Here is a 13,079-nt window from a genome sequence, read left to right as displayed (position 1 = left end):
ACTTTATTTGAAATATATTTAACATAAACTATTTTTAAAACACATATATCATAAAAACATTCAATCAAATACTCTTAATTTAATAAAGAACTTGGACTTTAAATATCTTGAAGAAGATTAAGCAATTTTCTTCTATAGTTTGATGGACACAAATATGTGAAACAATGTAATTGGAAAACTTTTGGAGCCTTTAAGGTGACCAAAACAAGGGAATGCTTGGTATGGCCTATAGTCTCTTTGAAGCTAAATTTTGGTACTCTTTCATGATACCAGAGAGTTTAGGCACTTTGAGGAAAAGACTGACATGTCAGGACCAAAGCTTCATCTCATACATATAAAGCATTAATAAGGTTTCCTCTTAACTCCATAGGTGGTCCCCGAGTACTGAAAAAAGAATTATTTAAAATTATAAATAAATATTAGAAGTTAAAAGATATTTAAATAAATAATAATAATAATAATATAATGAATTAAGTTTATCTTGATAAAAATTTTAATATTCATATATCATAAAAAAAATTATCTTGATCGGTCAAGAATCTTGTGGCAAAATCAAGTTGAAAGTTCCTGAAATTAAATATGATATCATTCGAACTTTGATTTCAGTAAACTTATAGTTGAACTGAACGTCTCAAAAATACGAACCCAACGACACCAAATTCGACTCAATCTTAGCCCAAATGGTTCTAAAGCGAAGACCCGAAGTGACTTTGATAAATTCAAACCATAAATTGGATGACCAAACGATTTCTAAATGTGTGTTGGATCTTTGAATGAAGTTAATACGCTAAACTTTATATTTCTCTATTGCCGCGAATATTTCATGACTAAACAAATATCTTTTAATTTTGAACATTTATATTATAATTATAAATATAACTATGTTATTAGCGGAAGATCCCTTCAACCATATCTTAATTAATGTTGGTGGCACCAACGTTCATAAATTCTGATGGTATCAAATAGTAGCAAAGTCACTTTATCTGTGATGGTCGTATATTATTTAATTTTTAGTGCGGAAATAGGTTTAAAGATTGGCTAAGAGATCATTTAACTCATTCGGATGTTGGCCGTGATAGTATCTATTAGTTCAATTGCAACGAGCAGCTACTATTTACAAAGGATATATTGACATGACATTGCATCTAACAAGTTCTTATTGCTGATTCAGACCACCCAATAAAAAATTGGAATGATATGATAATGGCATTATTGTAAAGATTGACATGAGATTAAAATTTGTGAATTTAGAGAGATTATTGGGTTTAGACACCGGAAACAGCTTATCGTTCGGTACTTCACAGTACCGAGTAATACTAAACTCGGTACTGTGAAGTACTGAGTTCGGTACTTCACAGTACCGAGCAATACTGAGCAGTACCGAGCTCAGTACTGCTCGATACTGTGAAGTACCGAGCTCATACCAAGCTCATTGCAGAGTAGGAGGTGATGTGGCGCATTTTCATTGGACTACAGATATTGTACGGTGTCCGAACCCAATAATTTCCCTATGAATTTACCCCAACCCAACAAAAACAAGTTAAACAATATGCTAATATATATCAGAGAAAGTCATTGGTTTGATAATTGTTTATATCATTGCTGCAATTTTTTTTATAACAATATTTTAATATATATATATATAAACTCTTTTTTTTCATTAATGTATTTTTATATGTGCTTTAATATTGTAAATATGATATTATTAATAAAAATAATTAGGCACCCACTTTAAAAATTTTCTAGTCCTGGAATTGTATGTGTGAGCCTTGATAACAAGAAAAGAAAAGTATTTTGACGTATAAATTTAGTATTTAAAGAATGTTTTGACATTGATGTTAAAGTATATACTAATGACTACTAATTTTAATACAAATCCAAAATATTCATGATACAAATTATATGAGAATATCATTACCCAAATTTTATCTGATTTAAAATCAAATGGAATAATATTTTAGCTCATTTTACATATTCTAATATCTCAATTGTAAAACCTAATTGCAGATATACAAATTGAACATTATGAATTATTTGGTAAATATCAAACAAATCAATATAATATTTTACATAACCTTATAGCATAATTTTATATGAGAGATTATTGTGTGCAGAATTGGGACATAAAGAACTGCTCGGTTTTATAGTTGTAAACAGTAAAAATACAGTGGTGAACACTAAGTGTGCTTTTACTGTTCACTACCATAAAATCGGACGATTCTCTATGCCAAGACTCAGGCACGTAATAATCTCTCATTTAATATAGCCTTTGACAAGTCACCAACAGCTGATTAGATGTATGATTAATTTCTACAGAGAACAAAGAATAAATAAGAAACAGCATGAAGATTCTGATTTGATTCATTCTTTTTTTACTGTGGCATGTGGAAATCATTTAAGATAAGGAAAATGATTAGACATTTAGACGTTGGTACAAAAAATGATTAGCGCAATTTAAAAAGCGTTTGGTAGAAGAAAGCAAATCAAAATTTTCAAAACGCAATTGTAGGAGTGCTCTTTTAGATATGACATTCCACATCTTTACTCATGCTAAGACTTTACTTTTTTTTTTTTCATTAAAACCAATTTAAATTTTTCTAACAAAGAATTTCAGTTGTTAAGGAACCTCTAACATGTCTATTAAGATTTCATTTGGGATAATTTTTTTACTACTATTTAAAATAATTTTATATATATAGAGAGAGAGAGAGATCTCAAAAAGTAGATTGAACTATGAATTCCTAACTTCTATCAAAGAGAGATCTTTTTATTAATAAAAAAATAAAATTTTCTAATATGTTTAATTATTTCCATAGATTCAACATATATTATTCTTCTATACCTTTCTGAAGTCATCTCTACATCCATGAAGCAAATTATCTCATCATAAACAATGATTTATTCTGTCATAATCTACAAAACATTACTCGCTAAACATAATTTTATTTGCAAAATATTTTTACAACTTCAAAAGTCTTTTTTTTTCCAACTGTCCCTCTCTCTGTGCTTGTATTCAGGTAGAGATAGACTTAAAAAGATTTCATTAAGTATTAAAAATGATTTCTTTTTTATGACTTAAATGAGAATTTAACTCTTGATAGGACATACTGGAGAAAAATAATTCATGTAACCGACCCATGTAGTAGGATAAAGACTTATTATTTTTATTGTCTCTCTATCTGCATTCATAGCTTTACTATTGAATCTTGATATGTGAAATGATATAAGAGCTTTAACAATGTACCACTCTTGCATTAAAATTTTATAAAGAGTTTAGCCTTAACATATATCTCGTTGATTGTTGAACCTGTATATATATCTTATGCCAATATATAGCAACTCTAGGAGTATCAAGGTTCAATTCAAACAAGTCAACACATAAGTAAGAGGAAGAAGAAATGTTTGGGACTGACTCAAATCACGACAAACTTATTCATTAGATACAGTTGCAGATCTATGGAAACATTCAGAAATCCGAATCTTCTGCTAAATTTAGTTCCATAATAATTATGAAATGATTTTGATGTAATCTTTAGTTAGATCAAAATGTCGGTAACCACTTAGTTATTTTCATGGCTCATCAAATTAGTTCATCTTTAGATTAACGTTTCATTTGTGACAGCTTTTGTACTGCTTTTTAAAATGACTTTTTAGTATACAACTTTCAAATTCTACTAAAAATCTGTTTTAAAAAGCAAGAAGAAAGCCGCCTCAAACAAAGCCAGAGTAATAAAATAAATAGCAAAAAATTTTGAATTTCATAAATGCAGGGCCATATACTGCCATTCATGCCACTTTTTCATCATTGACATTTTCGACAAACTTTAACACTTTTTTATCATTAAGATTGTTTGGAAGCAAAGAATTGACTAATTTTAGAGTGGCTCTACACTTCATAATACCATGGATGAATCTAATTCAAAATGCACAAATAGATTTTAAGAATGAAAGTTCCTTGGTTTGGGATCTTCAAATGATCATTTTAGGTACTTTCATGCATAATGAGTTCAATGAATCATTCAAAAATATTTTAAAAAAATTAAAATTAATGTAAATGGCATGTTGGTGAGTTGATATTAATAACATTTGACTCTTAAAATATGGTCCAAATATGTTATTCGATCAAAATCTAATAGGGCATCAAGCGAAGTGGTGCAATTTATTTCGAGAGGCGGGTCATCTTCATGACATTAAACTAGGGATTTAACTATTTAAGTGAGCCGAGCTAGCTCGTGAGTAAGCTCGAACTCGACTTATTAAATAACTTGTAAGTTAAGCTTATCGAGCCAGTGGCTTGAGATGAAACTATATCTCATGTATTAAATTAGCTCAAGTTTGAGCTAGATGAAGGTCAGGTAATCAAAACATCAACTCATGAGCTGACTTGATTTAGGCTTGGGGTTAAACCTAAGCTCCACAATATTTAATAAATCTCGAACCGCCGAAAGTTTAGCGAATACATCTGCTTCTTCAAACAACTTTAGTCCCATCAATGTCTTCTCCAAAGTATGAGTTTCATTCAAGCTCGACCTCAAGTTCGAACTAATTTTTGGATTGATGAGCTAAGCTTGAGTTAGTTGTGACCTGAGCTCTACTTAACTTGTTTACACCCCCACTTCATACTAAGCATATTAATGACCTAATTTCTCTGAATATTAATGATGATGCCAATGAATGGTAGATAGTAAAATTGGATTATGAGTACAAAATTGAACTTTAGGGATAGTGTTGGTGGTGCTTACAAAAGAAGTTATGATATTCAAAACTCTTCTAAATAAATGTGTCATTACTTTGCCAATGTCTAGCATGTGAGACCTCCAAGATCAAAGTTCAATTCAGACCGGTTGAACCGATTAAAAAAAGGTAAATCTTCGAATTTTTTAATTTTAAACCCATTTACATATATTTGATAGTGTTTTAATGCATGAAAATGATTGCATGTATTCTAAAATGACTCCTAAGTGTTTGGTGTGAATTGCAACAAAATCTCATAAATGTTATTATTTGAGCACCTCAATGCTGTGTGCCCGAACGCCTCAACGTTGCTATAGAGACGCCAAATAGTGACAATGCACTGCTCTCGACTCTGGAATTTGAGTTTTGAACTAGCGTTGCAGCACTCAGATTATAGCGTTGTAGCGCTAAGCCATTAACAACACCTTAAATTTAAAATATTTCCGCAATTCCATTCATTTGACGCATGCAATCAGCCAAGTAGGAGAGAGAAAGAGAGTTTTGGAAGAGAAGGAAGAGGGATTTTGAGCCGCTTCAAGCCTTTTTTAGTCATCTGGCTACTTGGAAAAGTTGTTCGCCTCAAAGTACGTGTCGTTTAGTCTATCTCATCTTTAATAGTTTGATGTTTATGAGATTTATTTGATAAAATTTATATTTCCGTCACCGAAAAATGAGGATAACTTTGTATTGACAGAACTTTCAATGCGTAACTTTGTATATTTTATAGAGCTCATAAAATGAATATTTTGAGTATTTTTTAAAAATTTTTTGCTGGATGATTTGGATTTTGTGCGATTTTTATTGAATAAAAAATAATTTAGACTCTGAAAATAGTATCGTAGTACAATTAAAGTCTTATAATTATGTTTTACACAATTTCTAATAATTTGGTTATGTTTGAAAATTATGAATTTTTTGTCCGTAGTATTTATATTGCCTACTCTTAAGGCATTTTGGTAATTTCTTAATTAAGTCCTATTATGCTTTAATTAATGAAATATATCAAAAAATATGTATAATGGTGAAAGAAATATGCGAGGTATGATTCTGTTATGTCGCCGCTAGTGAGCAATCAAGGTAGGATTCTGTTATGCCAACATTTATGGGAAACTGAGGTGGGATTCTGTTATGTCAGGGCCTGTGAGCTATCGAGATGGGATTTTATTAACGAAACTATAAAAATATATGAAAAAAATTTGGGCTGAGTCATTCTGATAAAATTCGAGCCATATGAATATTCGCATATAATTCATTTGATTTCAGAAAAGCTGATATTATTTAAATGCTTATATGAAGTTCAGTTTCAGTTTTCCATTCAATATTTTAGTTTATACTTACAGTATAGTATTTTTCAATTTTTTTTCAGTTATTTATTTATATTTTAGGCTATGATAGCCTATTGAATCGTATTAGCTCATTCATGCTTTTACTTTCGTTTTTAGGTCAAGAGAAGGGTAAGGAGCAAGCTGGGTAGTTTGAATAGCAAGCTCAAATATGTGTTGTAGGTATGCCCTTTTGGTTAGTATATTTTTGCAGGCTCGACCTTTAGTCGTTTTGTTGGTTATTACCAAGCGTTGTTTTAGATACCTCAGATTGTATATGTATTTTTGGATGATACACAGAAAATCATTTTTTAGATTTAATAGTCTTTCGCTTTATATTATATTCAATAATGACTCTGTGTAGTATATAAATTAAAATTTTTGTTTCAATACTTCTACTCGATCTTGGGTCAATCTTGCCACAATCGTACACGATATAACTTGTATGATATCATGTCATATCGAGTTGTGACACTACATGTGTTATTTTCAAAAACTAGTTAATGAAATGTGTCTTTATGTGTCATTTATTTTCCTATGTTATTTACTTCTAACATCCTTTAATTGCATTAAGGCTACTACAAGAGCTCGAAACTAAAAAAAAATAACTTGAAATAGATTTAAAGTTTGCGCCAATTCACTTGAGTATAGTTCGAGTAAATATTGTATAGTATGAGTTAAGCCTACTCATTTTGAGTCGATTGAACTTAAGATCATTTCAACTAACATTTAAGCCAAGAATTTATTTTTGATTACAAGAATTTAACATTGTTGTTTCCAGGCCACAAGCCTTGGATGAGAAAAGTTAATGGTTGCATTAGGCAGTCGATAGCCAGCGTAAAACTTATCCTATAATCATGACATAAATCCTTTAATACATTATGTTAATGCTAGAGCGTTCCTTGAAAGAGGCACGTTGTATGGTCTGAATATAGCAACAAGTGAATAAGGGCCACTGCACCAGTGCACGGGTACAGTGTTAAATAGGCTGGGTTCCAACATCATGGACGGATGTAGGCAAAAAAGCTAGTCTATGAAACTAAAATTAGGATATAAACTTAGGATATAGGTTCCCTTACAGGCAAATTAATAAAATTAATAAATATTATGATCCATAAGAAGATAAATAATCTTTGCATTCAGGAAACTAAATGGGTTGGAGAGAATACTAAAGAGATTGATAGTTTATGATTTAAACTATAATATTTTGGTATGAGTCGAACTAGAAATGATATATGTGATTATAGATAAGAGATTGAAAGATAATGTTGTAAAAATTAATATAATTGGGCATAAAATTGTAACTTTAAAGATTGTTATAGATGGTAAGATTATTAATATAATAAGCGCTTATGTTCCTTAAGTTAATTTGGGTATGTGATCAAAATTAAAATTTTAAAATGACCTAAAAGAATTAATACAAATGATACCTCTTGAATTAAAACTTTTATTAAAAAGATTTAAATGGATATGTTGGTAGAGAGGTAATGATTTTAAAAGCATTCATGGTGTCAATGACTTTAGAGCAACTAATAAAGGTGGTAAGATCATATTAGATTTCTCTTTAGCCTATGATTTTATAATTTTTAATACATAATTTAAAAAAAGTGATGAGCATCTTATCACTTATAAAAATGGATATAGTAAAACTCAAATTGATTATTTTCTTATAAGAAAAATAGATCGTTTATATTACAAAGATTTTAAAGCTATTCCGAGTAAAAGTTTATGTACTTTATATCGCTTATTAGTTTTGGATTTTAAAATGAAGGAGCATAATATTAAAATAAAGTAAATCGTTGTTATAAGATTAAATAGAGGCATTTAAAGAATATTAACAAAAATATTTGTGAAAGTAAGATTCTAGATCTTAAGTTTTTGTCTGTGCATGAGGAAGCTAATGTTATGTGGAAAAAAAAATAACTTGTAATATTAAAAATATTGCAAAATATATGCTTGGAGTATCAAAGGGTAAATCTACTAAAAGTAAAAATAGTTGCTGGTGTAATCAAAATGTGCAAGAAAAAATAAAAAATAATAAGAGTTGTTATCAAAATTGGTTTAACTGTAAAAATTCATATAATTAAGAATGATATAAAGAGGCTAATTAGGAGTCTAAGAAAGCAATTTGTAATGCAAAAATTTTAGCTTTTAATGATTTATATAATAGATTAAATACTAAGGATGGCCAAAGATATATGTATAAATTAGCTAAACAAAGAGCTAGTAGTAAGGATTTAATTCAAGTGAAGTGTATTAAGAGTGAAGATCAAAAAATACTTTTATAAGAAAAGGATACTCAATAAAAGTGGATGAAATATTTTGCTAAACTTTTTAATGAAGATTATGAGAATGCAATTGAATTTAGTGATCATAGTACCATAAATGAAGATAAAAAAATTTTGTTTTTATCGTCATACTAATAAAATTGAAGCTAAAAAGGCTTTAAAGAAAATGACGCTTAGGCTTGAAAAAATTGTTGGACCAGATGATATTCTAGTAGATGTGTGAAAAAAGCTTAGGAGATGAAGAAATTTTTTGGCTTACTAAACTTTTTAATATTATTTTCAAGGCTAAAAAAATGTCAAATGAGTGGAGAATGACTATGTTGATTCTTATTTTTAAGAATAAAGGTGATGCACAAGATTGTGCGAATTATAGATGAATTAAGTTAATGTGACATACTTTAAAACTATGAGAGAGAGTTATGGAGCATAGGTTGCGACGTGACGCTAATGTTTCTCAAAATCAATTTGGATTCATACTAGGTTGGTCTACTATAGAAGCTATACATTTATTGAGAGGTTTGATGGAGAAGTATAGAGAGAATAAGGAGGATATACATGTAATGTTATTGGTTAGAGAAAGCATATAATAAAGTTCCCAGTGAAGTGTTATGGAGAGTTCTACATAAGAAAGGGGTTAATAATTCTTATATTCAAGTCATTAAGGATATGTTTGCATAAGTTGTTACTTGTGTTCAAACAAAAAATGGTTTGACCAAATATTTTCCTATTTCAGTTGGATTACATCAAGGATCAATCTTAAGCCCATATCTTTGCTTTAGTCATGGATGTTCTCACTAGACATTTGCAAGAGGTTATACCTTTGTGTATGCTTTTTTGCTGATGATATTCTTCTTGTTGATAAGATTAGAGGAGTTGAAGGCAAACTTTAATTATGGAGGTCAACCTTAGAGTCTAAAGGATTTCATTTGAGTAGATCTAAAACTAAATATATATAGTGTAATTTCAATAATAATATATCTAGTGGGAGGATTCTAACTACACATGTTTTAGATATATTAGGTCTATTGTTTAGAGTTATGGTGCAATAGATGGGGATATTATCAATAGAATTCAAGTTGGATGGTTAAGTGGAGGAATGCATCGAGTTTGTTATCTAATAGAAAAGTCCCTCTCAAACTTAAGGGGAAATTATATAAGATGATAGTGAGAACTAATATGCTTTATGGTGCAAACTGTTGGCCATTAAAAGAGAAGCATAATATTAAGTGTTGCAGAGATGAGGATGATAAGTTGGATGAGTGGCTTTACTCTTAAAGACAGGATACAAAATGAGCATATACGTTAAAAGATTGAAGTAGCACCAGTGGAAGATAAAATTAGAGAGATTTGTCTTAGATGGTTTGGTCGCATAAAACGACAACCTTCCGATGACCCGGTTAGGAAAGTAGATGTATTAGAATTGACTTATATTAAGAAAGGTAGAGGTACACCTGAAAGAATTGGTTAGAAAACATTAGAAATGACCTTTCTTTATTAGATTTAGATGAAAATTTGACCTTTAACATGACACAATAGAGAAAAAGGATTCATGTAGCCAACCCCACATAATGAGATAAAGGCTTGTTAATGTTGTTGTTTGTTGTAGTCTAGTTCACTCGAACTCAACTCAATATCACCATTTTGAATAGTGTTATATTATCTTTATTACTATATTTTAACATTATTCCTCATAACTCTTATTTTTTAAGTATATTATTCATTTGTATGTGATTTTAGGATTTTTTTTTTTTAAATGATGTGCATTGAATCATGCCCCATGGGATATATCACCAAGAAACCCTTGTGTCATCATGTAACATTAGGGTTGGTAAATATTAAATGGAATAAATAATTTACATAGAAAGTTATTTGTCATATAAAGAGCTCAAATATTAAATGGAATAAATATTTTACATAGAAAGTTATTTGTCATATAAAGAGCTCATAAATCACAGACACATGTGTATGTGTGAGTCATACACCCACCATGCAATATAATTATAAAAGATTATAACATAAGGGAATAAAAGACAAACAAGAAGTAGATCTTTCACAATTTTTTTATGTTAACAAAAAAGTAGCAACAACTATTATTTTGTTCTTTTTGTTATTTGGCACCATTTAAAACTGTAAAATACGAGACGCATCTCAAAGCAATTCTCACAAAAAAGGACTTGAGGCGCACGCCATGAGCCTAACTTGTGCGGTGTGCGCCTCACTTTGGCTGAGCTTGCCTTGAGGCGCACCACGCCACATTGTTATGAGGCATACACCTCATTGATTGATTTTCTTTTTATAAGAACAGAAACCAAAAAGCTAAATCAGACTTCATTGTTGTATGACTTCACATCTCGCCCTCCGTCCTAAAGCCAAAGGCTCGTTCATCTTTAATTGCAGCTTCGGCTTCGTGCCAAGTAATGGTATGAAAGAGTCACTAAATGAAGCTTTTTCGTGTCCTTCAATTTCCTTGCTATTGTCGGATTGGAAGTCGCGACGGGTGCAAGCCGCCAAGGTAACGATATTTCTTACCTTTAGTCCACTTCTTCGTCATTTCATATTTAAGAAATTCAGGTTTTAGAACACAATTGTCAAAAACGTAGTGAAGTGGAGCATTAACTTACAGTGAGATTAACTTTACAATTTTAGGCGTTTGTCAGGATTTAGCTTCTTCTCCATTTCTTCGTTATTATTTGAGTTTGCCTACTTCTCCACCTCTACTTGTACATATTCTTCATTATGCTTTGTAAACTGAACTTGAATTTTAAATGTTAAACATCCAAATCATTTTTTTTTATTCTCAACTTGTTATTATAGGGATCTATTGAGGCTGGTTAGAGGCAAAGATAAACTCATGTTTGGTCATGAAAATATAGTCATCAAATTCATGTGGGAGGTAGCGACAAGACGTATGTGTAATTGAAATATAATTATTGTGATAAGGTGGTAAAAGTGGTGTCACTAGGATGAAGGTGCACCTATTTGGATCCCACAAGAATGTAGCACCACGTGTCAAAGTGTCGATATAGGATGAAGGAGCGCTTATTCAAATCCCATAAGAAAGTAGCGCCACATGTCAAAGTGTTGATATAGTGGAGGAGATCAAAGCATACATGAATAAATCAATAACGTCAAATCACCTAGCACAAAAATAACTTGAGAGGACAGGGTTGATGTTGGCTCATACTACGATAGTATAGTGGTCGGGACTCATCATCCGCATCACAACCCATATCCAGTAGGGGTGTAAGAGATTCCATGAATCAATTTATGTCGTACACGTTCTAGGATATACAAGAAGATAGGCCTTTAATATCAAAGAAGCTGACCATAAAGACTGCAAGGGAGGAACGAATACTGGTATGCATGAATATAGGGAGATTTTATATGAGAATATTGTTAAGATAGTTGCTATTTGCATGTTTTATATTTTTGCAACTTATGAAGTTTTGATGATTCCAAACATTATTGTTCAAATGTGTAGTTATATCCTAACATTTTTTTTAGAAGAATTGTGTTTGCTCTTGTGTGTACTGACATTTCAGGAAAAACGAACTCCAGACTACGAAGACTTCAAATTAAATTCAGCATGCGATATTTTGTATAATTTGAAGCTTGCACTTTTCTTAGAAATCAAATTAAAAGGGAGTGATTGTATTTTGAGAAAATAAAAACATACACACACATAAGGAGATCATATAAAATTTATACTGATCGTACAGGACGATTTCCAGTTCGTACTGGACGATCAGACAGTTATCTCCTATAGAGCATATGGAACGAATAAGAACTTGCTCATCTGTTCTGGTGCTGTGAGCACATAAGCATATCTGTTCTGGTGCCGTGAGCACAAAGGGAGTTATAAGGGGCTGAATCCAAGGGGATTCAGTCTAGTGTCAGGGAATTTAGCTATGAATTAAAATTTGATATCTGATATCTGATTTGATCTGATTCTGATTTGTATCTGTTCTGTAAGTAATTATGATTCTGCTTTATGTCTGATCTGTTCTGTTCTAATTTCTGTTTCCGTACATATGTTGGATTTGATATCTGTTCGTTCAGTTTATTCTGATTCGATAAGTCTGATATGTTCTGTTCTGATTTGTATTCTGATGTTGAATTAATCTGTACGACTCTGATTCTGATATGATATCTGTCCGTATCTATTCTGATTTGTTCTGTTTCGTTCTGATATGTCTGATTTGATATCTGTACGATTTTGTTTTCCGATTTCTGATCTGATTCTGTCTGATGAGTTTGTTTGGATTCTGAGAGTTTTGATTAGAAGTTTGTTGCTTTGCTGAGCTGTTGAGCTCACTCTTGTTTTCTGGTGGTTTTCAGTTCTGGGAAAGGGAAGGAAGTCAGGAATAGATTCAGAGTCTGATCAGTATAGGTATTGTTTGTACCTTTTGATTTTTGTACAGTCATGGCTTTTCTGTTCTGTCTTCTTTCTGTTCAAAAGCCATGTACTGTATTGTAGATGATTGTTTTGAGAGAAAGAAAAATATATATGTTTTGTCCCTCGCATTTGGTGACTTATAGTAGCTCTGTTGTTCTGTGTTTTATTGGTTGTTTTGAGTTAACTATTTGAACTATTTGGAAGATTCAGTTCAGAACCAAATTCCAAAGCCAGATCCTGGATAAAAGTTTTGTCGCGGCCCGGTGCGAGCGGGTCCGTCCGGATCGGGTCGGGTCGTGACACCTCCCTACTTATTACAAAAGATCCATTCATTTAGAG

This window comes from Dendrobium catenatum, unplaced genomic scaffold (genome assembly GCF_001605985.2).
Source record: "Dendrobium catenatum unplaced genomic scaffold, ASM160598v2 fragScaff_scaffold_334, whole genome shotgun sequence".
In the NCBI taxonomy this organism is placed as follows: Eukaryota; Viridiplantae; Streptophyta; class Magnoliopsida; order Asparagales; family Orchidaceae; genus Dendrobium; species Dendrobium catenatum.
This window is presented reverse-complemented; position numbering follows the sequence as displayed.